Source organism: Epinephelus fuscoguttatus, linkage group LG19 (assembly GCF_011397635.1).
Source record: "Epinephelus fuscoguttatus linkage group LG19, E.fuscoguttatus.final_Chr_v1".
NCBI classification, from domain to species: domain Eukaryota; kingdom Metazoa; phylum Chordata; class Actinopteri; order Perciformes; family Serranidae; genus Epinephelus; species Epinephelus fuscoguttatus.
Genome location: NC_064770.1, coordinates 37862493 through 37889646, shown reverse-complemented (window position 1 = coordinate 37889646; position 27154 = coordinate 37862493). Strand labels below are relative to the sequence as shown.

Here is a 27154-nt window from a genome sequence, read left to right as displayed (position 1 = left end):
TTAAAAACTGTTTAATTTAAAATAGAGTGGGTGATGGCAGCCATTGTGGTTTTAGGTACCTGGTTACCACCACTCAAACAATATAAAGTGGAAGTGAAAGGAAAATAGCCAGGAAATGGAGCAAGGCCATTGGAACAAGTGGCAGTAAGTGCATGGCTTCACATAATAAGCATGTGTGCGTGCGTGCGTGCGTGTGTGTGTGTTCTCGTCAGCAGTTGGCTGCACACCTGTTGACTCTATGAACTCTATAAGGAATGCTTTGACCTGGCTAGACAGGTTGTCTTTGAGCCAAGCCAAACGGATATATTAGTAGATTATTATCAACTGGCTCATTTTAGCAATTATCTCACATTATTTATGAAGTTGTTAAATGTGCTGCCAGTGCCTCTGGGTGCCAGACAGGAGTACTTGCATGTATTTCATTTGATGCTTATTTGATGGGGACAATTATAGTATACACATCAATAATCCAATGGAATTTTTTGCAGTATTTAAAGCTACTACTAATTTCCAGTGCGGTCACTGTAAGGGCCTTTTAAATACTTTAACATGGTTAAACTATATTGTACATTTTGCTGATGTTATAGGAACAACAGGAACACCTGCTGGCATACGCACATATACTAGGGATGCATGATGTTGGATTTTTTGCCAATATTTGGCTGATAAGTGATACCGATATTGATATATCCACTTTTTTCCCATCCTGATTTTAGTGATCATGAAGTCTCTTCTGTAGTGGAATCTTTTATTGTGCAAAATAAGAAAAAGCATGTTGGCTGACTCTTACAGTTCATTTTAAGGCCATTGTTGGCCGATGCCAATGATGTGCTGATATCATCATGCATACCTAATATATACATAGTATATATACATACAGATGTGTATATATATATATATATATATATATATTTATCAGTCCCTCCAGAAAATTGTGATCTTGCGATCACAATAATTAACGCAAATTCAACGAAAGTCCTCAGTATTTGCGGGGGCTTGCAAATTTTCAAAAGTCCCGCGATTTTTCCGCATTTTCCAGCTGACCGGAAGTTGTTGCACATGCGACGTCATTTGAAAAGTCATCAGATGCATCATCAAATGCGCTAATGTTATTGCAGTATGGAGAAACGTTCTGTATTGACATAAGAATTTGCATTGTTTAAATGCATACAATAAGATAAGATACACCTTTATTGATCCCACAATTGAGAGATTGCAATATGTGTTTACCTTATTACCTATGTTTTTGGGGGTAGTCAAAAAAAAATCAAAAATTTTTTTTTCTCCTTTTGTCATTTGCCGCAATTTTCCGCAAAAAAAAAATCACATAAAAATGCCACAGTTTTTGTTGTATTTTTTTTTGACAAAATTGGCTGCAAATTCAAATTTTTTTTTTTTGCTGCGAGATCCTGGAGGGACTGATATATATACATATACACTGAATACAAAAACATCTAGCGCCCCCCCCCATCCCCCTGTACACATGACTGCATGAGTGCTTAGTTTTTAAAAATTGTTTCAGTTGAACACTTGAATAAGCAATAACAACAACTTCACGACGGCTGGTATTTTTTTTCCACCTTGGGATTCTGTGTGTGTGTCATCATGACAAATTTGGTCCTGGAGATGCCTATCGTAGTGGGAGCTACCTTTACTACCTACCACTAAAGCATCACAGCCATGAAAGATGCAGTCACAAAATATACAGGGGTGTAGCTGAGATCACATTAGACCGTTTTACACTGCCAGATTTTTGGCGAATGTTGGGCCGTTCTGCCGGCAAGCTGCGAGCGTTGAGACACACAGTACCGGATTGGCGAGTTGATCCGAGGTGCCCAATTTTCCGCCTTGTAGGGTAGATATATTGGTGGAACCTTTTAGTTTAAACAGACCGAGGCGGCCTTCTGCAACAGGAGGAGCTGTTGATGACTTGTGGGAGGAGCTGTTGATGACGCCACACGTGTGAGCCACTGGCGGTGGATAAACAGGAAACAGCTGATAGCAGGAATTAGCGAGCAGCTAGTAGCAAGAGGGAAACACAAACCTGACAGACACTGTAAAGATGAGCAGCTGGGGAGACAAGGAATTGCGTGCCCTCCTTGTCCTTGCAAACGAAGAGGCCATTAACCGTCAGATGACGGGGACGGTGAAGAACGGGCCGACTTACGAGAGAATCGCCGAAGGACTGACCAGCCGCGGCTTCCCTCCCACGTCACTGTTTACGTCACACGCTGAGCTACACGTTTTGTTACTTGCTCACGCCCCCCATTGCCCCGAAAAAGGCGCATTCTGTATAAACAAAAGTAGGTAGGCGGCATTTTGCTGCACTCCCCGATTTTGTTTTTATACTGCCAATGCTGAAAAAAGACTGATTGGGCTTTCCTGCAAATTTGCACAATTCCTATCTAAAAAGGGCTACTGAGGCCAAATTCGAAGATGGGGTGTGGTCTGAGTAAGGGCAGTGGAAGGAGGGGGTAGGAAGTAGGAATGGGGCAGTTGGCCCATCCACTTTACCCCCCTGGCCCACATATGTTTTAAGTTGTGGGTTGCTGTTTTGTGGCTGGACTAATCCCCTCATTAGATGACCTGTAATTTTAAAATGTTCACGAGCTCACTCTATAAAAAAGGACCTCTGGCCAAAGAAATTATTCTGGTATGCAGTGTGACCTTATTCCTGCTCGTCATATCATGATGCTTGGGTTGTAAAGATCAGAGGAGATTGTGGTATGTGCACTTGATTGTATGTGTGTGTATGTTTTCTGCATGATATAAATCAGAATATGTAAGTCAGATGAGATAAAAGAAATTCCAGTAAGACAAGAGTCTGTACATGAGCTTGCATTTCTCTGGGGCTGTACTTAGGCACAACAATGCTTTGAGCTAAATGCTAATGTCAGCGTGCTAGCATGCTCACAGTGACAGTTTTACCTGCAGATGTTTTCCAGGTGTAATGTTTATCATCTTCACCATTTTTTCAGTTAAGCGTATTAGTGTGCTATCAATTGTGTAGGAACACAAAGTACAGCTGAGGCTGATGGGAAAGTGATGAGTTTTGCAGGTATTTGGTCATAAACCAAAGTATTGGGCAATGTTGACCACTGATGTTCAGATTACACTCAGTTCAGTGTGTGTTTACTCCTTCAGTTAACCTGTGTCTTTCTTTATTCAGATAGTATATCCAGATACAGATTGCATGCTACTGTCAGGAATAAATGAGGCTGTAGAGATAAAATGCCACCAGTGTTTTATGTAATACGAAGGCATAACAACTTCATCCTGCCATAATGTTATTTTTCCTGAGATTAACAAAAAGTTCTTGTGCTCTTATATTTACTTTATTATTTCTTATCCTTAAGGTCTTGCGTCTGTGCACCAAGGTCCTGTGTGTTGTTTCAAAGATCATACATATAACAAGTGTTCATTGTTGTCGTTCACACAGATATCTGCAAGACCTTGGTGCGAAGATTTCAGTCGTCATTCAGACGGAGGAGGAACAAGGAACCAGCACAGGTGGGCTCTCTTCTTCTCTCTCTGTTTATGTGTTATCATTAGAGAAGAGGACAGTTATCTGATGTCTTAATAACTGGACTAAGAACAGAGGATTTCAGTGTTTGAGGAAATGGACTGAATCCAATTTTTGGTGATATGTAACGTAATACTGCAGTGACTCTAGCTAATAAAATCTTCGTGGTTATCTAATATTGTTTATATCACACATGTCATATAATACTTTATGATAATCATCCATCAAAACGGATTCAAACTTACGCCTCGTGACATTTCACCTATTTGCTGTATTTAAGTTATGAAGGCCTTTTGTGTAACAGACCCACGGACAGCCACATTACCAAACCAGATATTTTGCTTATTTCACAAGAAGCTCTCGCACCCTCATTAGTGTCCTCTTGTTTTTCTCTTACAACACAGTGACTCGTGTCTGTGCTCCGAGATCTTGCAGATGTCTGAGTAAACAATGACTAGTTGTTACAGCATGTATCTTTTTGGACTCGGACAAGTGAGGGGAAGTTTATCAGAGGCAGCAAGAGACTGACAGAGAAGGGTAGAAGAAGAACAAGAGCATGTGATAGAGAATGATGGTGAACTACAGAGACATGGACTGAGATACAAGGCCGGGCATTGTCTGAGAGCGGGTGTCTGGCTGGCACAATAAACCAGATCCACATGGAGGCCTATGAGGAATCCAGGCTCATGGCCCAGTCCTTTGTCTGTGGCAGGAAGCCATTGCCACTGTGGAGAGGGATAACATATCCTGAGATATGTCAGTCAACAGGACACTCTCACACACCTGCTTCCATTATGTGTTTATATGAATCCCACATCTCTAACTCTAATATAAACATAATCATATCTGACATTACACCTAAACATAACCATCTAAAGACTAATATATGAACATATTTATGAGGATGATCTTTTAATTTTTATGTGTATCAATCAGTTTTTGTGTGAGTTTTCTTTTACGACTCCAGACGACAATGTTGACCTAGTGTGTTGGTGCTTTGGTTCTTCGGTGTAGGCTGAAAAATCAGCCTGGTGGTGATGCCCCAAAGATGTGTCATAATTATTTTGGTGATTCCCTGACTTTTCCTTTGGGACCACCAGAGAGTTACTGAGATGTCTGAACAATTATTGGATGGATTTGCATGGAATTTGGTGCACACATTAATGTTGGGATAAACTGTAAAAACGATAGTGATCCTCTAACACCTATTGCCACCATAGTTTATTTCTGGTTTATGACTACTTGCAAAACCAATTATGTTCCCATCAGCCCTAAGTCTATTTATTACAATACTTAAATGCCAAATGTACATTAAGAGGATTATTTATGGCTGAAAAATGTCTCTGGTCCATAATGGACGTGAAGAGATTCTGATGTGCCAAGACTGTAAAGGTCAGTTCAGACCGATAATTCGTGATGAGACGAAGCTGTTTTAGAACGTAGCAGAGAAAAGTTGTAGAGAAAGAAATGGCTGCTTTGAGCTCGACTCAAGCCGGCTGATGGTGTCACCTGCAACTCAGTTGGTCAAATCACTGGCGCTGGTTTTAAAGCACGTCACCTGTTTCTACAGCCAATCAGCTTGTAGTGAAGGCTGCGGGTCAAGTCAAAATGACCACAGACGGTGTGTTGGCTTGCTGCGGCTTGCTCCCCAATTTTGTTTTTATACTGTCAATGCTGAAAAAAGACTGATTGGGCTTTCCTGCAAATTTGCACAACTCCTGTTTAAAAAAGGGCTGTTGACTAGAGATGATACACTGTCTCATCTAGCTGCATTGGTGTGAACTGGCAGGGTTTTACAACGTTGCAGAATGGTGCATTGCAACACTGCTTTCCAATCTTATCCTGCGACCAAGCCTTCTAATATGGCTGACTAATTGCAGCGTATCCACTCATAACCTTTACATAATTTAAACCAGAGGGTGCAGGCCTGGACAACCATGACCTCCAGACAGAAGTTACTTTATTGCAACAGAAACAACAAGGAGTATCCACCCTGTCTGTCCGTCATAACACATTCTTCCCACACTGAAAGAAATGCATGTATGGATTGTGTTAAATTGTGCATGTTAGTGTTTTTGCTCTTCTGGGCAGGAATTTTGCTGATGTGCCTCCCAGTGCGTCTCCAGTGGTGTTTGTCCAGCATCTCCTTGACCCCTGACCCTGTTAGGAAATGGCCGTGTCTTTTTTTTCTTCTCCTTCTGACACCTGATCCCAGAAATAATCTCTCACAGGGCTCACAATCCTCTCAGGTCTCCTTCACCTGAGGCCTGTTTTTGGCTGCTTTGTGACAAACTGGATGGAACTGGATCAGAAACTAGGTTCAGTGGCTTTGTGTGTGGGAAGAAGCATCAGTTACACTTGACACACTCTGCAGCTGTGGGCGTATGTGTGTGTGAGTGACAACAACGTGAGTGAAGGCAACAGGCAACGTGAGCAAAAGATGCATGTCACCGGGGCTGCAATGTGTGTCACTGGATGGAGGTCACAGTGTTATCTAGCATGTGAGTTAAATAAGATGCTGCACAAATGTGATGCTTCAGCAGTCTGCCTGTTTGCTGAGGAGCATAACCACTGTACAATCTGTACAGTAAACAACTCCCTTTGCATTCTTGCATTTGTTTTGACCATCATCTCTGTTTTCTATGCAAAGCCCTCTGTGGATTAGATAGCGCTATTATGTGCTCTGAGTCTCACACAAAAGGTTCTTATTGTACTGAGTTGCGTAACAGGGCCACTGAATGCAGTTTAGCTTCTCTGCTTTCAGATCATATTTTGGCGATCGCACTGGGAGACCCTTGTCGGAGGGTTGTCTTCTCTCCTCTCCCACCGCATCTCATTTTCAGTGTGAACCGTGGCGATGCTGACACCCTGCTGCTGCTGCGTGCCACACTTCTGTCACTGCTCCCAGTCTGCTGCTCACCTCAGGTTTCATGTTAAAATGGGAAGAGTTGTGTTTTAAATCTTGTCAGGACAGTGCAATGGCCTTTTATTAACTTGTTTTCCAAATCATCAGATGAGACGGGAAACGGTGAGGTAAAACAGTAGGCGACTTTGTAAACATGGTGTCTGCCTGTCAGTATCTTGAAGATGGGGAAAGCAGAAATTTGAAAAGGAACAAAAAAGAAAAGCAGAATTTAAGAATTTGAAAACCCCCAGTGCTGCGTGTCACAGTGGGCTGGTGGCCAGCAGCAGTGCCAGGTCTCACTTGTGTAACAGCACCAAGAGAGAGTTTACCAAATTGGTGGAGAGTCTGGGCTGTCTGGTCCCTTGGAGCTAGTGTTTGCACTGGCTGGATTTGGGTTGCTTTGGCTGCTGCCTGGGGGTCTGTCTCCAGAGCTGCTGCCTGCCCTTCTCTAGGGGAGGTGGTCAGTAGCGGCGGGGAGTGAGGTGGAGGACACACTGTGATTCAAAGCTCTGGCATTCATTAGCTGCGTAAACATAAACTAGAAGTTGCAGCTGTGAGCTTTTCACTCCAGTTAGCAGAAGGCTAAACCATAAGCAACATCTTCTCTCCATCTTTGAAACACTTTGCCAATATTCATACTCATTTATGTCAGGCTCTGTTTCAGACTTGATAGATCCATCTTCCTTTTTTGGGTTGCTTTGCATTGTAGGCAGTTGTTGCCAATGCTTGAGTAGCAACTTTCTCTGCAGGATTCTCCGCCATTGAATCAAACTTTCGCAATCTGAAGGGACATGCGTCTGCAATTGTAGAACAGCCAATAGGAACTAGGGTTGTCATGAGAACCGTTACTTCGCTACCAAGTCGATACTCAAAAATACGTTGGTACCTGTGTTTTTACGGTATCTTAAGTACTGGATACAACTTTGCCCTCAGCGGGCCGTGTCGATTCCTGTCGGAACTGACGGGGGCAGTATGTGGGCATCAGTCGGTGCCGAGGACGAGTGTCGTCTTTGCTAGGAACAATGGCTTTTACAAGTGCTGCTGGAGCCACAACACCTCGGCTTGTCGAAAAGTCAGGTAGTAGGAGTCGTGTGTGGAGAGGGTCCCATTTAAACCGCAAGTGATGCGTTCGTGTAGTGCACGCGAACGGTCGCTGTTTACTTGCGTTTTCATTTAGGCGAGCATGTTAACAGGTTAGAGCAATCACACCGCGTCCGTTCTATGGGCTGCTCGAGTCGCTCTGCTTTCGCAGGCAAGCTTGAAAATAGAAGAGACGCCGATTTTTTTGGGTGAGTCGCGAGCGAATGGTTGTGGTATTCAACAAAAAATGAGAGTTTGCGTGTGTTGTGACCTCTCTCGGCCACCGTAGACATCTCCCCCTTGACCAAGCGAGACCTGACAGGCACATGTTTCATGTACTTACCCATTTGTAGTGCTAAATATTAATTCTCCAAGCGTTGGAATAATCACTGGCGTGCAAACCTGTCCACCCTGGGCTTTAGGTCCAAACTTTGTTCTTCTTCTTTGGGGTTTATTGGTGATTTGCAAAAACGGTGCACTACTGTCACCAACTGTTTGGGTGTGGTTTGTATTTTGACGGGACACTAGCGGCCGCAGCGTGACGCATCTGTTCGGTTTTGGTGTGAACATAAGTGTGCTGCCGCAACGCTTGTGGATCGCTTGCGGTGTAAATGAGGCCTTGGAGTTAAAGTTAGAGTTTGAAACAGTTTTAATAAAGTAGTGAATTTAGAAATACATGAGTTCTGTTTTTTGATTTTTATCGTGGTATTGAATGAGTATCGAGAATTATGGAAATTCACTGGTATTGGTATCGGCTACTGAAATTCTGGTATCGTGACAAGCCTAATAGGAACGCCATCTCTCTGACATGACCTGTGATTGGTCAGTTTCCCATCACAGCCTAGATTTTCTAAAAACTGAAAAGAGGAGCTGCAGAAGTCTAGTCTTCCCTCAGACCACTTGAATTTCAACATGCCTAAAATGTATTCAGGGATCTTTGCCCTATCTGAGCTTTAAAGGCACCGACTTTGCTTACATGCACAGATTATTTCGTTTTCTGTCCTTATTCCAAAAAAGACGATATTCCTACTGAGCTGTTTACGTGGCTAATGAAAAATAAATACTCCCCTAATATTCCTGTTTACATGCAGCCACGCCTTTTACATAACTTAATTGCCCTTCAAAATGTTTTCCAAATGTTTCTGACTAGAGATGTGAGTTTTTCTCTACCCCAGCCTTCAAACTGTTGGCAAGCTGACTGTAAATTGGCAATAGGCCGTGTGTCGTAAACTGCGGTAAAAACTACAGTTGAGATGCATATTCTGAATGTGCTGTATACATGTCCAAAGGATGCTCCTAAAACCTGAATAATATCCACACATACCACATGTCTTTATTGTAAAATGCTACATATGGAATAAGGCGTAATTTGGAATATTCAGGTGGGATATGCTGTTTAGATGTCCCATATGAATTCTGAATAATAGTGGAATATCAGTGTGCATGTAAATGAAGTCAATGACTCATCAGTGACTTACTCCTCCTCCTTAATATTTTTCATACTGCTCAGTCGATGAAGCATAACCTGAATGATTTAACTCGGTAGCTGCAGGACCGTCTGCCAGTGGTGTGATGGAGAGTGTGGAAAGTGTGCTTCCCCCAGAATGTGACACACTGCCCTGAACAGCAGACTCATAATGGAAGACTGTAGTCACCCACCCACACTGGTGCAGTCAGCTGCTGCTGGGGGGCCCCGAACACACTCACATTCCAGGCTGTGGAGAAAATAAAAATCACACCATCATCCTCTCCTTCTTTTTCCTTTTTCCTGACTTGATCCCACTCCTCTACTTTTGGTTTTGTCTCCTTAAAAGGTAGCCTTGTTTCAGCTCTATAGACAAACAGTCAAGGCGCTGCATTAACACCAGGGGAAACTAACTGAACATGCTGGTAGATAACGGTCGCTCTTAAGAGGGGTCACAGCAGAGACGTGACAGTCCTGCAGTCGGCCGTTGAGGCAGAATCAAAGCCTGCCGAGACACGTGACGGCAGTTTAGTCTGTTGGTTTGTGATCCCACCGGCTGCTGTATATGGTCAGGATTCTTGGAGCAGAGAGGAGATTTCCTCAGAAGTCAGGGAGGAAAAAAGGGAGGAGGGCTGGAGGGGGGTCGCCAAGAGACAGAGCCATGTTAGGAGGGCCAAATCTGAATTTTAAGCATGCCCTCATTTGCTGGAGCGCCTCTCTGCACCCGATCAACCGCTCCCCCCGCTGCACCTCTTTACCCCTCTGTTACCCCACAGCCTCAGGCCTCAGCTGCTTCACTGTGGGTTCACTCGAGGCCTCGCTGCTTGTAAAGTTATTTGGTGGAAGGGCAAGAGCAAGGCGGGGCCGCGCTGAAGAAAGGGGGAGGGGCTGACCTACATTTTCCCTGCTGCCTCCAGTGGCAGGGTTTAGCGCTGTGTGGATCCCCACAAAGGGCTGATTGACTAATACCTATTTTTGGTTCAAATTATGGCAGCCAGACTCCAAAGATGTAAGATCACACCAGATGGTAGCTTGAGAAAGCACTTTGGCATGTAGCGGCTTAAGTTCATGTGATTTAACAGAGACAGATGTGACTGAAGTAAAAGGCACAATGTCTGTAACAAAAAAGTTCCTTTAGTTTATGACCAAATACCTGACAAACAAATGACACTAGTGTAAATGTTAGCATGCTAACCGCTAAACTAAGATGGTGAACATTGTAAGTCAGTCCAGTAAAGTGACATAGTTCAAAATACATACATATATGAGCTGAGTTTCTCCTGAGGTGGAGGAGGAGGGGATGGTTGGTGGCGCACAGTTGCCTAGCAACGGACTGCTGTTTAGGATCAACTATATTTGTCACAAGAAAGCCAGGTATTTTTTAGCAAGACGTCGGGACATTTCCAAACATTTCTGGTAACAAAACCGGGCATTTTAAGCTAAAACATGATGTTTTCCAAACCCATTACCAATCGTTTTTTGTGCTTAAACCTAACCACATGTTCTCCACATTGTTGTCGCAACATGAAATTAGAAATTGAAGCGTAAAGTACATATATGCTACATATATAATGTACAAATTTAACCTATCTGTGGTTGCAGAAATATACAATACCAACATTTATTCTGGTGGTTGAGTTGCATAAACATTACACCTGCTAAATATTAGCATGTTAGCGTCATTTCAGCTGCAGGTCTTGATTTAATTTTTACTTCTGCAGAGAAAATTGTGATTACGGACTGATTATGTGATCTCTCGTGCATGTTTCACCCTCGTGGGGAAGCTCCATGCTTACAGGTGAAAAGTGCACTTAGACCCACTTTCCTCTTGTGGGCAAAGTTTTATCGTTGTTCCTTTCAAGGGTAAGGCAATATGTTGAAATTTTCCAAGTGATCACCATCAGCCCAACAACTGGTGGTTGCCGATATGCATTCAAGCTTGACAGTTTCTACTGTTCCAACAATCACCAACTCTGGTTTTGTGGAAATAAACCTTTAAAGTTTAACTGTGTAAACTTTAGGGTGATGTAGTGGTGCCTTGTGGTGAGGACTGCAGATTGTAACCAGCTGAAACTTCTCCTGGTTAGAGTTCCCTCAGTGTACATTGTTCAGGAGGTTTTTAACAGGAGCTGAATTATCCACAGAGGTCTCTTCATCTCCAAAACAAACAGACCAGGGATCTCATTTATGAGGCAATGCATAGGATCCATACTAAATATGTATGTACGGATAAAAGCAAAAATAGCGTGCGCCAAAATATATCCAACAGTGTCTACAGTCAGGCTTCCACCTCACCATCTGTGTCGCCAATTTCCCATCTCCAAAATGTTCATAAGCATGAGTCAAAGTTCCTCCCATCATGTCTGATTGTATAGATCACAGCTTTTCTGTGGGAAGTGGCATACGCCTCTTTCAGGCCTCATTTTGTGTGTATGTTACAAATCAGTGGTTTTCCGACATTGCTCAGTGCAGTTGGGCTTCTACCTATGGAGGCCAACACAAAAACTTGAATGGCCCTATCTAGAGCCAGTGTTTGGGACATCTGTTCTGGGCTACTGTAGAAACATGGCAGTGCAATGTGGCAATCTCCATTAACAAGGACCCACTCCCTATGTAGATATAAACTGCTCATTCTATGTGAATGGAAACACAATAATTCTTATTTTCAGGTGATTATACACAACAGAAAACATACTTATTATATTATATTTCTGCCAATATATCCCCCTAAATCCTACACCCCAGACCTTTAATTTATCAAGTTAGCTGTAAAAATATGCTGAATCTATCAAATATATCTAATTTATGCTGTTTTTCTAAGCAGACCATTAAATTAGCAAAATATATTCGCAGAAATTGCCAAAAAGCTCACCCAAAACAAAAGCAAACAGTGATGTACTCAGCCAGTCACCAGTAACTTATGTATTCGTCCAGCCGTCCAGTCCTAATCCCCACTTCCTGCCTGGCTGACCCTGGTGCCTCCTTACAGGGAATGACAGGGTCGAGACGCTGAATATCAATGCTGTACATATTGTTCATCCACACATAATAATCCATTCCACATGAGATGGCAGACACAAAGAAATGTGAGGAAACTGTAAAAATGTGTCTTTTTGTCGGTATTTAATTTTATGTATCACGCACTGGATTTGGCTATTATGGTGCAAAAGCTTCTGATTCACCTGTGTCACTGCTTTTATCTCTGACCCTACTTTTTACTTTCAACGTCATCCATTCAGCTGCCGCAGAAAATAATCCTTGAGTGAACCACGCTGGACTATTTTACAAGGTGTTGAGAATATATAAATGTACGCTGTGTATGCAGTGCTGTTGGCTTTTGTACGTGCAGTTCCTTTCACGAGAGATGTCTGTTTACACTCATCTTAAGTATGCATCAGTAATGTCAGGACAGCATGTATTACTGTGACACATAAACACTCTTTGTTTCCTCATTCCTGACACTCCCATTGTCTGCAGACTCACACCAGTTGTTAGACTACAGTCACAGACACACGCCAGCAACACCTGTGATTGTGACTTTCCACAAGGTCACTCCGGCTGGAGTCTTTCCAAAGTCAACAGTAAGCATTACACATGGCCAGCCGCCATTTCCGTGTGGCTCGGTGAAACGTAGGAAAAAAAATGTATTTTGGGTGACGAAGACGTGGCCTCAAAAAGTCGACAGAGAGCTGATGAAGCTTTAAAGCTTTTGAGTTTAAAGCTTAGTTACAGACTGTCACAGAAAATATCTGTTAAAAAGGTTAAGATGTCTCGTGTTCTTTGTTTTTCTTTTTTTTTCCGTCTCTCGTTGCTCCTCTGGCAGAAACACATCACATGTGACTGCTGACCTAATTTTTAGCCATGGGTGGGGAATTGAAAACAAAAACAGAGGCAAAGCAAGTGAGGGTAATTTGCCGTGTGTTAATCCTCCCCTCACTGACACACACACACACACACATAGACATCCACCCACCTCCATGCACGCACACACACACACACACACACACACACACACACACACACGCACGCACACACAGTATCGTCCTCAGGCCCCCTGCCCGAGCGCTCTAAAATCAAAACAAACATTCCACACTCACCCTGCGAGGACCCCACAGTAACACAGGCTGCCCTTTGCTACTCAAGTGTAACTACAGGCAGCAGGTTGCATGATGTTGTGTAATACCTTCCCCTGTGTTTTCCAACCTTCACCACAACACTGTCGGCCTGAGATATGCCCTGATATCACTGTTTGCAGTGAAGAAGTGTTGTTATAGTAAACAAAACATCTAAAAATACCACAGCACAAGTTATGAGATTTCAACAAAAGCCACATGTTACATCACAAGTGTCAAACATGTCCTGCAGGCCAGAACTGACCCACCAAAGGGTCCAAACCGGCCCACTGGATCTCTTTGCATACCTTATATTGGTGCTTTTGTAAAAGCTGAGAGGTTTCAGGTATCAGGAGCAGGTTAAACAGTGAGGGGCCGACATCATGTAAAATGCTTCATCATTAGCGCCGCTGCTATATAGAAATCTCCTTGTACGTAATTAACTCATCATTTCTACTTTAAGCAGCCAGGGTCAGAGATGAGCAAAGATTATAAATAGAGCACCCTGAGATAAGCAGTGGTGGGTTGACTACTGGAAATCTATACTCAAGTAAAGTCCAATTATCATCATAAAAAATGACTCAGAGTACACGTTACTTTCTGTGTAGACAGGTGTAAAATAATGATATTAAGCAGCTTATTTTTTGTGTGTGTGTTAGAGTGTGTCACGGGCCACATATCTCTGTCTGAACCCGAACCGAGCCCGACATTATTTAATTACTAAAGCACTGAGTTTGTGTCACACAGTTGTTATGGTTACAGGCTATTTAACAGGCCGGGCGTGCACCGTGGGTGCTCTGCGGAGAGGGAGACCTCCATGTTTGAGACGGGAGCGGGAGGCGGGAGGTCCGACGCTTCCAGCGAGGGGAGAGGTAGAAACAAACAGCCAATGTGTGTGTGTGTGTGTGTGTGTTATGTTCAGGTGTTGTCATGTAAATAACAGTGCCCAAGCATTAAACAGGACAGACAATAGGATTTTATTTATTTTTACACTGCATTTTCACTGAAAGCTGACCGAATCCAACCCGAGCCCAAATACAATTTATACATTTTTGACCAAACCCGACCTGACCCGTCAGGACCCGTTGGGCTCGGATCTGGTAGCCACACTCTAGCGTGTGTATGTGTCCCCTATTGCGGCCTATCTGAATTTCTGTCTTTGAGAGATATTATTTTGTGATATAACTGAATTTTCTATCCATACATATAAACTTTAAATATATTAAAATTATAAGGCATCTTTGAGTAAACTGCGAGTATCATTTAAGTAGGCTATCTCGTGGCCAAGTGTCCTCTTTTTTGGAAATCAAAATATGGTCACCCTACCCTACCCCTAGCCCTTGCCCATTACCCCTGGGCCCTTTCCGTAGGAATTGGGACACCACTCACTACGTCACTGCGTCAGTTCCATTCACGCATACGTCACCATTTTTGAGTTTAGTTTGATGAACGACAGACGACAAGGGACTTCTGCTAGCTAGCTAACCAGCTAACATTAGGAGGCAGCATTGTTATACTAGACTACGTGTTAACGTAATGTGAAAAGTCCGACAATTTTGCAGAACACAACAGATGACAGACGCCAGATAGAGTGAGCTAGCTAGCTAGCTAACAAGCACCCTGATGACGTTAACGTTAGCTATGTATGAACTTTTTTCCCCGCTTCTTGCTCGGTGGTAGCCATGGCAACGTCTACCCCTCGCTGGCAAGTCAGCATCTGAAATCCCTCGCCCTGAACGGCTAGTTTCATACCCACTACCCCTCGTTAGGCCCCCCTACCCCTACATGCAAAAAGGAACTGGGACACCACTACCCCTCACGGGAACGCGCAAATGTAGGGGTAGGGCCAAGAGGTAGGGCCAAGGGGGGGGGGTTACTGGGATGGGCCCTAAGATAGCCCATACCAGTGGTTCCCAACTGGCCCAGCCATGGGGTCCAGATTTTTCCCTAGTCATTACCTCAGGGTCCACACTGTTTAATTTATTCAGTGCCATACTTGCGTTTGGCAGTGTTTTGGAGCTAGTTTGCTGTCTTTGTTAAGAAGCTGTCTGTTATTCACTCACTCTACAGCAGGAAACGGCACTTATGTCCATTCAGAAAGGACTTGCAACCTACTTTTGGAAAGCGACCCACCATTTGGGACCCACTTGCCTATACAGTTGAGATATGAATAATATTTTCCTCCATCTTTTCCTCTCTGCCCCTCTTCCTTTTTGTAACATCAAAGGTTAACTTTGCATGTGAAAAATCAACATAGCTAACATTAGCTAGCTCCTTCTTTGCTCTAATACTTGCATTATATTATCATTATATCAGTGAAAGAAAGGGAACAGTTTTGAGGTGTTACTGGTCCGACCTTCATCTTGTTAAATTGGGCTGTACGTGGCCCATGAGTGTGACACCTCTGTCATACAGGACAGGCTTTGGCACTTTTTATCGTGATAACATTTTATTGTGTGCACGTAGCTCCATGTGCTCCATCGTCATTAAAGTGATAGTGCACCCAAAAATGAAAATTCAGCCATTATCTACTCACCCATATGCTGAGGGAGGCCCTGGTGAAGTTTTAGAGTCCTCACATCCCTTGCGGAGATCGGCAAGCGGAGCGGATAGCATACCTAATGGCAGACGGCGCCCCAGACTAATGTCCAAGAACACAAAATTGAATCCACATAGTATCTCCATACTGCTCATCCGTAGTGATCCAAGTGTGCTGCAGATAATGGCTGAATTTTCATTTTTGGGTGCACTATCCCTTTAACCATTATCAGTAAAAGGTTCATTATAGTGTGTGTCACAAAAGCTTTCATAGCCATCAAGTCAATATTTAGATGAGATTAGCCCAGTTTCATTTATGACTCTTGTTTTATATGTGCGCTCCCTTTAGCAGCAGCACACTTGACTCAGGCCTACTGTTAACAACGCTATTGTTTTATATCACTGAGTTTCATACTGATTGTACTGAGGCTTATCGTCACACTACATAAACACATTCCTTTTCATTTACTTAATCTCTCCGTATTCCTTATGGTAAACCGTTAAACTATGACATTGTAAAGATAATAAAGGCTGCAAACATCCTCTGAGAATTAGCTGGCATTGCACAATCAATTACTCAACACTGTGTAATAACAGAAAAACTTTTTTTTCACTAGATACCAGACTAGTTGATATTGGCAGCATCAGTGCTCACTGTTATTGCAGTTGTGTAATCCTGGTTGAACAACATTGCCCCGTCAGTGGTCACATGTTGTTCGTGCATTGATTTATTGTTTTGGCCTTTGGAGTCACTGATGGTTTAGGGGCATAATCAGATTGTAAGTGTTTTATATTTGTTAAAGGGACAGTTCACCCCAAAATCAAAAATATGTATTTTTCCTCTTGCCTGTCGTATGCAGGTTGTTTTGGTTTGAGCTGCCAATGGTTGGAGATATTGGCTGGGGAGAGGAAAGGTCAGGAAGAAAGGTGATTGAAGTGACTTTGAACGTGGCATGGTTGTTGGTGCCAGACGGGCTGGTCTGAGTATTTACTGGGATTTTCAGCACAACCATCTCTAGGGTTTACAGAGGATGGTCCCAACAAGAGAAAATATCCAGTGAGCCAAAATGCCTTGTTGATGCCAGAGGTCAGAGGAGAATGGCCAGACTGGTTCAAGATGATAGAAAGGCAACAGGAAGTCAAATAAGCACTGGTTCCAACCAAGGTGTGCAGAAGAGCATCTCTGAAGCAACAACACCTTGTCCAACCTTGAAGCAGATGGGCTACAGCAGCAGGAGACCACACCAGGTGCCACTCCTGTCAGCTAACAACAGGAAACTGAGGCTACAATTCACACGGGTTTTCTCACCAAAACTGGACAATAGAAGATTGGAAAAACCACATTCAGATGGAAGCATGGATCCATCCTGCCTTGTATCAGCGCTTCAGGCTGCTGCTGCTGGTGGTGTAATGGTGTGGGGGAGATTTTCTTAGTACCAACTGAGCATGGTTTAAACACCACAGCCTACCTGAGTGTTGTTGCTGAGCGTGTCCATCCCTTTATGACCACAGTGTACCCATCTTCTGATGGCTACTTCCAGCAGGATAACGCACCATGTCACAAAGCTCACATCATCTCAAACATGACAATGAGTTCACTGTACTCCAATGGCCTCCACAGTCACCAGATCTCAGTCCAATAGAGCACCTTTGGGATGTGCTGGAACGGGAGATTCTCATCATGGATCAACTGTGTGATGTCATCATGTCAATATGGACCAAAATCTCTGAGGAATGTTTCCAGCACCTTGTTGAGTCTGTGACACCAATAATTAAAAAGGAGGTCAAAGCCGGTACTAGCAAGGTGTACCTAATAAAGTGGCCGGTGAAACGGAGCTGCAGCCGATAAAAGCATCTGTGACTACTGCAGAGTCATTTGGCCTAGATGTGAATGCCAATTGTAACCTTTCCCATTACATCATAAGCCAGATGTTAGCAGGTGTTAGCGGGTATTTTGAGCAGTGGGAAAGGGGCTATAGTGACAGATAGTATATAGGTGTGTTGACTGATTCATGACGTCAGCTCATGCACTGAGTCGAACACAACCTCTGAATATGAGGTGTAAATTGTTGCGTCCTGGTCCGCTGACCTGTGACAATAGCTAGCTAGCAGTATATGCACATGTCCTTCTGCACCATGATACCATGGTCGAAAGATAAAATTCCTACATCAAACTCCCCACAACAAAGTCTGTAAATTATATTGAGTAACTGGGTCATGATTTCTGGACAGACACACTGCTGTCGAGTTTTCCAAATGCATTTTTGGGTGCTTTGAGCACCACAAGCCGAGTGCCATCTAGTTTGATTATATTAGAGAGAAGGCAGACATCTCTACAGCCGATATCTCCAACACTCTCACTCAGATCAAATCAATCTAGACTGATAAAAAGCACTACAGGTAAGAGGTAAATAAGTATTTTTCAACAGCAGACTCCTTTCAAAACATCTGATAAATCACTTGATCAGCCGAGTAGTTCCAGATTGTGTCGCTCCTTCTTGCTGGTTTGCCTGCTGTACGAGTGCAGGCATTTCCACCTGAAAAGGTGACTCGCAGGCCTGGGCGGTGGCATCCGGTGTTGTGTGTGAGTGAGTGTGTGTGGGTGGCTCTGGAGGGCTCGGGTGGAGCTGTAGAGGGGGTGTGCCAGAGCCTGTGATGAATGCACAAACAACAGAATTTGTGGTATTTGTGTCACCCCCACCTCTTGCATCACTTCTGTGAGTTAACCCACTGTTCGGCAGGTGGGGCTGCTGTTTGTGTGTTTGGGCGGGGCCGCAGTGAGACGACTTTTCTGTTGGTTTTTTTTTGGTTAATGGCCTTGTGGCCTAACAGGAAGGAAGCCCATGGGGCAAACAACACAGCCACCTTTTTGTTTTTACTCCCTCCAATGTTTTCCCACTCCCTCTCTGCACCCTCTGGACCTCCATCAGTCATTATCTGTCCTCGCCGTCTCCCCCTTGGACTGTTCCACTCTGGTTATTGCAGATTTATACTCACACACCTGTCTTTTCTTTCTCTCTCTCCCTTCTCTCTCTCTCTGGACTATTTTCTCCTGCACTCTAATCTGAGCTGGCAGAACCTGGCGCTGCAGTTATAGCTCTCGCCCAGGTCGGCTGCTCTGTGCCAGTCAGCAGCAGGTCTGCTGCCTCATTTGCATTCTGCTTTGCTAAGGGGGATGATGATGACTGGGGATCCCTCTGCACTGCAGGTGGTGAGGTGAGAGGTTACTGAAGCACCATTTGTAGTTTTTTTCCCCTACTTGATATCCTGGGGATGCTGTTAAAGATGGGTTAGATTTGCTTTTGATAGCCTGACACCCATTAACTGGTAACTAACTGGTCAATTTTCAAGAAAGAAATATAAAAGGCTTTTAGTCTGGTGCTCCACTGACTCAGAGAGCTTTAGCATTGTATTTCAAAGTGCAATCCATTTAGATGAGATGAAATTTTAATGGTTTGTGATGTGAATGTCTTCCCTTTTTAGCTGCATTAACATGTGGAAACACAGTGCCCAATGCCAGCCCTTCAGTCTCCACTGGTTAGCTAACGTTAACCTTGGCCACTCTGCACTCTGCGTTGGGTCATTCTGGATTACCGCTGGTAACGTTGTCCCCGTGGCGGAATGACGTTGCTGTCGAAACATTGTGTCCACCCTGCGTCTCCCTGGTAGGGATTTCACGATTACTTTATTTCACTATTAACCGCAATTTTAAACGCCACGGTTAATTATTCGTAAAGATTCCTCAACACCGTCACTCTCCAAAGATTATGCCGCGACATGGAACCATATACAGTAGGTCAGCGCAACTCGCACGGAACGACAACAAAGTTACGCAAGCAGCGTCTCCGAGTGATGAAGTATGGATGAAGAAGACTTATTCCCCCCCAAAAAACGGATCAAGTCAGCAGTGTGGGATCATTTTGGCTATCACAAAATGACCAAGGGGTCATTGTTGACGACGGCTTTCCAGTTTGTAAAACATGCTGCAAAAAAGTTGTGGCCAAAGGATCAAACAAGAGCAACATGATACAACACCTGCGGGACAACCACCCGTCTTTACATGCACAAGTAAAGGTAAATGCACAATAACTGGGTTAAAATACGTCAATCTCAATTTATCTGATGTAACACTGAATTAAAAAATTATATGTTAGTGTGTCTTTTGCAATTAATGGCGTAGTGGTATGATACGAGTTGGGCTTACAGTGCAACGTGACAAGCTAAGGCTCGTCTCAATGGATAGTTTTGCAGTTTGTGTGCACACAGCGTGAGGTTGTAATGGTTTTGGGTCCGTGTAGCTCTTTGGAGTGAGACGACAGGCAGAAACTCACGTCCACACGAGTGCGGGATTTCACAAATGTTCACCGTTTATTTTTACATCAACTTAAAAACACTTTACCAAGCCCGGTTGTATTTATATATACATATGTGTGTACATATACATATCACATTTTTCACGTCACTATATCACCATTTAGACTAATCTGATGTTTGTAAAGTCTGTAAACACAATGACTGAACAAACATTACTATTACTGTGTGCACGTTTTGTAATTAATAACATGGTTATCGTAGATTAGCTGGGCTAACCATTAGCTGTTAGCCCCGTTAGCGGTGTCTGTAATGACTCATTAACTCAATGAATGATCCGTGAAAATTTTTTTTTTTCCAGCGGATGTCTTAGTTACAACATGATTGAGCAAGGAAAGCAGTTTTGTGTTGCTATGTGATATTTATTCAGTCTCGCCTTTAAGCCACCATTGAGGTACAAAACCCAAAACCAGTGAAGTTGGCACGTTGTGTAAATCGTAAATAAAAACAGAATACAATGATTTGCAAATCCTTTTCAACCTATATTCAATTGAATACACTGCAAAGACAAGTTACTTAATGTTCGAACAGGTAAACTTTGTAATTTTTTGCAAATATTAGCTCATTTGGAATTTGATGCCTGCAACATGTTTCAAAAAAGCTGGCACAAGTGGCAAAAAAGACTGAGAAAGTTGAGGAATGCTCATCAAACACTTATTTGGAACATCCCACAGGTGAACGGGCTAATTGGGAACAGGTGGGTGCCATGATTGGGTATAAAAGCAGCTTCCCTGAAATGCTCAGTCATTCACAAACAAGGATGGGGCGAGGGTCACCACTTAGTGAACAAATGCGTGAGCTGATTGTCGAACAGTTTAAGAACAACATTCCTCAACAAGCTATTGCAAGAAATTTAGGGATTTCATCATCTACGGTCCGTAATATCGTCAAAAGGTTCAGAGAATCTGGAGAAATCACTGCACGTAAGCGACAAGGCCGAAAACCAACATTGAATGCCTGTGACCTTCGATCCCTCAGGCGGTACTGCATCAAAAACCGACATCAGTGTGTAAAGGACATCACCACATGGGCTCAGGAACACTTCAGAAAACCACTGTCAGTAACTACAGTTCGTCGCTACATCTGCAAGTGCAAGTTAAAACTCTACAATGCAAAGCGAAAGCCATTTATCAACAGCACCCAGAAACGCCCGGCCGGCTGGGCCTGAGCTCATCTAAGATGGACTGATGCAAAGTGGAAAAGTGTTCTGTGGTCTGACGAGTCCACATTTCAAATTGTTTTTGGAAACTGTGGACGGTGGTCCTCCGGACCAAAGAGGAAAAGAACCATCCGGACTGTTATAGGCGCAAAGTTCAAAAGCCAGCATCTGTGATGGTATGGGGTGTATTAGTGCCCAAGGCATGGGCAACTTACACATATGTGAAGGCACCATTAATGCTGAAAGGTACATACAGGTTTTGGAGCAACATATGTTGCCATCCAAGCAACGTCTTTTCATGGACGCCCTGCTTATTTCAGCAAGACAATGCCAAGCCACATTCTGCACGTGTTACAACAGCATGGCTCCAGAGTGCGGGTACTAGACTGGCCTGCCTGTAGTCCAGACCTGTCTCCCATTGAAAATGTGTGGCGGAAAATACGACAACGGAGACCCCGGACTGTTGAACAACTTAAGCTGTACATCAAGCAAGAATGGGAAAGAGTTCCACCTGAAAAGCTTCAAAAATTGGTCTCCTCAGTTCCCAAACGTTTACTGAGTGTCGTTAAAAGGAAAGGCGATGTAACACAGTGGTAAAAAGGCCCCTGTGCCAACTTTTTTGCAATGTGTTGCTGCCTTTAAATTCTAAGTTAATGATTATTTGCAAAAAAAAAAAAAAAGTTTCTCAGTTTGAACATTAAACATCTTGTCTTTGCAGTGTATTCAATTGAATATGAGTTGAAAAGGCTTTGCAAATCATTGTATTCTGTTTTTATCTACGATTTACATAACGTGCCAACTTCACTGGTTTTGGGTTTTGTAGTTACAGCGCTGAAATGTCAACACAAAAGGGACAGCCAGCAGGATGGGATCATGGGGGGCACTGGTGTGATGTTTTAACGACCTGTTATGCCTTCAACCCATCGGCAGGAGATTTTAAAAGTAGCTTGTAGCAGCTAGCAGCTAACTCAAAGTACAAGAACAGTGGCCAAAAATGTCTGCAAATTGGGGAAACAATGAGGTCAGGTGGCTCTTTACCCTCCGACCAGAACACGAGATCAGCCGCCATATAACCGGGACAGTAAATGATTGTTATTGCCGTGTTAATGTTATTGTTATTGTATATAAAGCGCTGTAGATGCGTACGTTATATGTTCCACTAGAGGTCAGTGCTGTTGTGTTACATGTCACACCTCATTTGCTTCGGCGATGCTGACATGCTTTCTAAAGTCACACACTGAAGTGGCATGATGCTGTCGTTGTTTGGTTCAGTGTTAAAATACTAAGGCCACATAAAGAAGGGACTTTTTAGCCATAGTTAACGATGCTAAAAGGGTTTTGCGGCTAAAACTTTGGCTACTTCTTCATTGGGGTGACGTGGGGGCAAAATGTTTCCACAGCAACAACATTAGGTTAGGATGGCGTTACCAGCAATAACTGTCGGCCCAGGCCCCAAGGCTAGCTAACCAGTGGAGACCAGAGGGTGAGCAGTGGGCACCTTGTTTTCACATGTTAGCACGGCTGTCTATCTCACACCAGCTCGAGGTGGTGTGCAGCGCAATAAATTAACAGGTAGCAACGTTAACCTATAGACCAACATCAAAATTATTCTCTGCATTTAACCGATTAATGGTTAACCGTTGACGTCCCAAGGTCACACTAATATGGTGATAAGTAGATCAGAGGTTGAGGATTAACTTGAGATGAGTCAGGTTTTGTTCTTTTCTTAGGCTGCTCCCATTTCTTTTTTTCATGGTGTTGCACACACACACACACACACACACACACACACACACACACACCTTTGGAGCTTGTGTTTTCTTAAGCCTCTAACTTGTTCGTCAAGAATAAATGCACCAAAACGCTCTGTAACATCCCTGCACCTCTTACATCATTTTTTAAGTGAACTTGTACTTTGGAAGGGAGACGCAGTTGAAGCTGCGGGTCAGCAAGGTCTTTTGAAAGTGTGTGTGTGTGTGTGTGTGTGTGTGTGTGTGTGCGTTCATGACCTACAGAGTATATGGTAAAGACAGGGAAGGGACTGGGGGCTACGGTGGGCCCAAAGCTAAATCGGGACAGGCCACTCCCTGTCCCAGCTCTGTTCACTGCGCCAGCCGCTTCAGACCAGTTTGAATGTGGGTGAACAACTGTGCGGAGCATTTAATGTGTCATCCACCTCATCTCCTGCTGTTACCCTTTTGCTTCAACTAAAGATGCTGTCACTTTCTCTGTAATCTCAGACTGAAACTACTCACTTGATTTTTGCCTTGCCTTGTTTTCAACACATAATTCATCCTTCTCCCCCTCTTCACTTCATCATACCGTGTTTATCCACCTCTACTTTGCTTCTCATCGCTCTTCCCTCTCATTTCTACCTCTTTATTGTTGCTGCCTCTGATCAGACAACACTCCCTCTGCACCAAACCTCTTTATAATACTGGATAATGTACTGAGCCTCAAGCTACAAGCTTGTTATGTAAGCAGAGAATCTTTTTCATCTTCTCGTTGTATTTTAACTGGCTGTGAAAACTGGAATACTTCACCAAGAATGAACTTTTTTTCTTAAACCATTATATATTGTCTTGTTTACATAATGATAGTGTTTAATTCACGATATTTAATACATTTCGGTGATCTTGTGTCAGATAGTGAGCTGTTGGGAATTGTGCCTTCAGGTCAGCAAACGATACACAAGTAGGTCATCTCCACAGCCATGTGCTGAAACTGCCTTCATTATCACTCCACATGCTGCACATATATACTCTGTATGTTTGTACGTGCACATGCAGTGCACATTTGTATGCACAGGTGTGTTTGCTCAGAAGCTATAGAGCAGTGTTTACAGGTGCAGGTAAGAAAGAGGTCAGTGACGGAAGCAAGTTATATGCCAGGTCTGCTGCCTGACTTTGCTCCTCATTAACAGATAGTGCAGGTCATTGTGCACCCGCTACATTATGTTATGGCACACACACAAAGAAAATCAAATTTTGTGGTGATGGCTGTACTTTCCAGTGCGTAGGCAGGGGGAATTCTTCAACCGTTTTACCTGTGTCTGACCTGGCTTTGCAGGCATCCTGGAACCTGCCCCAGAAATGTGTGAGAAGCTTCTAGTGTGTCATCCTGGAAACAAACCAGATCTCTGCAGTCCTGGGGTCCCCCCCTCCCCTTGTTCCCTACTTTTCTGCTCTCTCATCCTCCTCTCCCTCTCCATCACCCCTCCCCTCCATCCTTTCCTGCTCCACTAACCCTTTTCCCCGGGCTGTGAAGGGGAACCAGGTAACACGAGAGCCCTGTTTCTGCTCTGTTTGCCAAGAGCATCTCTGCTGCCAGAGACAAACAAGAGTGACACGGATGGAGCCATAACCTTCATCGATCCATCCCTCAGCGCTTTCTCTCTCTCTCCTCACTTCTCATCTTCCTCTCTCTCCCCCCTTCCCTTCCCGCGCACACTGACCTACTTTCCTGCTGACCTGTTTATGCAAGCTCCGGTGCAGCAGCCGTTCAAGTCAAATCAGGAAAACGGGACGCAGCAAAAATGCTGCCGGGGCTTTGCTTCTTCTTGCAGGGAGTGTCACCTTGGTAAAATTCCACGTAGGGTGGTTATTCTACGGAAATTCACGTTAAAGCCAAAATCCAATGGGTACGGCAGCCCGTGTGCTTTTTTTTGTATTTGCACGTGTGTGTGAGGAAATGTGCATCGGTATGTGTGTGTGCATGCACTTATTTGCCTGTGTGTGTGACTGAGAGCATTGTGAAGGGCATTGATGCGTCAGCCTCAAAGAAGTGCTTTGTTTGCAGGCTTAGATCAAGTTAGTGCACTGGGTTAACTTCCCTCCGTCCTCCCTCCCTCCACCACTCGCTGCTCCTCCCATTGCCCTTTATGTTGTTATGAACATGACCCCGTTTTGCTTTAGAAGAGGGTGGGACACAGAAAAAATGGGATTACTTAAGATAAACAGTATGTAAATGCTTACTTAATAATCAACGCTTTTTTAGGGACCAGTTGTGTAATAAAACTGATCTAATTTCACATGGTATTAGATCACATTTCAAGAGATAATGTCAACTCTATTTAAGAAGGCAAGACATGCGAGTTGATTATTAAATATTGCCTTCAAACTTCTACTCTAATCCAAGCTATATATTATTATATATACTATAAAGCCTGTGAGTGTGGACTTTGATAACACAGCAGCCTTTTCTGTGTCGATACAAAGAATGCAGTGGGACTTGACTCGGAGGTTGGCAGGACAGTTGGGCTGGCGGCAGCAGTCAGAGGCTCAGACTGGCTCTGCCCTGGCTTTGTCCTGCGCATCGCACAGAGCTGACTCTCTCAGTTCACATGTGGGGTGTTTAGTTTGAAACGTGGCCCAGTTTGTGTCGCTCCTTTGCTATAAATATTCTGGATTTCTGGGAGGGGGGGAAGGGGGGCACACCTGTTCAAGATGTTACAACAAAAGCGATCCTTTGGCTTTGTAGGTCAGTGTTTGAGCAGAGCTGTATTTTAGAACTCAGAGTGATTTGATTCATTTTCAGTCTTTTAAAGAGACAGCTCACCCCAAAATCAAAAATATGTATTTTCCTCTCACCTGTTGTGCTGTTTATCAGTCTAGATTATTTTGGTGTGACTTTTTAGAGTGTTGGAGATATCAGCCGCAGAGATGTCTGCCTTCTCTTCAGCAGAATGGAACTAGATCGCACTGGGCTTGCAGTGCTCAAAGCGCCAAGGTAAACAAAAAGACAATTGAAAAACTCTGCAAGCAGTTTCATGTAGGAACTATTTTGTAGTTCCTACATGAAACTACTCTCAACAAGATCAACACTGGTTGTGTTGTTGCAAGTCATTGCTGTGTTTCCAGCAGCCTTTAAGTTTCAAAGCGACCTGAAAGTGCGGCCAGTTTTTCCAAAGACATTGCTGCATTTTCTGCCTAGATTGTGATGCCAAAACTGGGTATTTTAAATCAAAATATGATCTTTTCATAACCAAAAACAAGTTCGTTTTGTGCCTAAATCCAACCACATTCTAACCACAGTATTGTTGAAATGTAAATCTGCTACATAAAAATATACAAATGTAAATTATCTGTGGTTTCCAGAAGCGTTCAATGCCAACATTTATTCTTGCGATTGGGTTGGGAGGACACCATTGAGGTCTACATTGCCCGCTGTCACAAGCACGACCCTCTCGTCCATGAGTAGATGCACTCTTCCATCTGTGTGGTGACATGATGGTCGGGTGTAGTTCAGCAGAAAGAGAATACTTCCTCAAACTGCAAACAACAAGGTCTGTGATTTATCTTGAGTAACAGGGTCGTGATATCTGGAAAGAGACATTGCTGTTGAGTTTCTCAAATGTATTTTTTGGCAAACTAAGTGCTACCCAGTCTGATTATATTGGAAGAAGGGAAGACATCTCTACGGCCGATATCTCCAACAATCTGCAACTCACACCAAAATTATCTAAACTGATTAACAGCATTACAGGTAAGAGGAAAAATATATATGTTTCATTTTGGGGTGAACTATCCATTTAATGTTTGCTTGAGGTGTAGTATGTCAAAGTAATGAGATATCTTGCTCTGTCACTTTATATTGTGTTTTTTTTCCTTTTAATGTTTTTTTAATGTCATTTTGCGTATCTGTACGGTGTCCTTGAGTGCCAAGAAAGGCGCCTTTAAATAAAATGTATTATTATTATTATTATTATTATTATTATATCAAAGGCTATAACCAGCAGAGTGTGTACCTGTGATAGGGTTTTGTCCAGCGTGAGTGAGAGCACCATTTGATGGTATTTTAATGCATTAAGCTCTCGTCTATTAGTAGAAGTAGGCCAGTGTTACATCAGACAAGCTTGCCAGGGACTTTACTGGCCTCGCTGAGCAAAGTGTGTCACTGCGAAGTTCCTCTTGTTGCAGATTAGCCTCCGATGCCAAAAAAGAGTGAGTTGCCCAATGGGAATGGTAAAGCTATCTCTGGACAGTGGGAACAGGTTGTACCA

The 27154-nt window shown here is 43.5% G+C and overlaps 1 long non-coding RNA gene across 1 annotated transcript in view; it reads left to right on the top strand.

Annotated features, from left to right (window-relative positions):
- Positions 1-27154, top strand: part of LOC125879164 (uncharacterized) — a 45377-nt gene that overhangs the window by 16192 nt on the left and 2031 nt on the right. The window contains exon 2 of the long non-coding RNA XR_007447836.1: positions 3440-3510. This is a non-coding gene — a long non-coding RNA (uncharacterized LOC125879164). The remainder of the gene's footprint in view (positions 1-3439; positions 3511-27154) is intronic.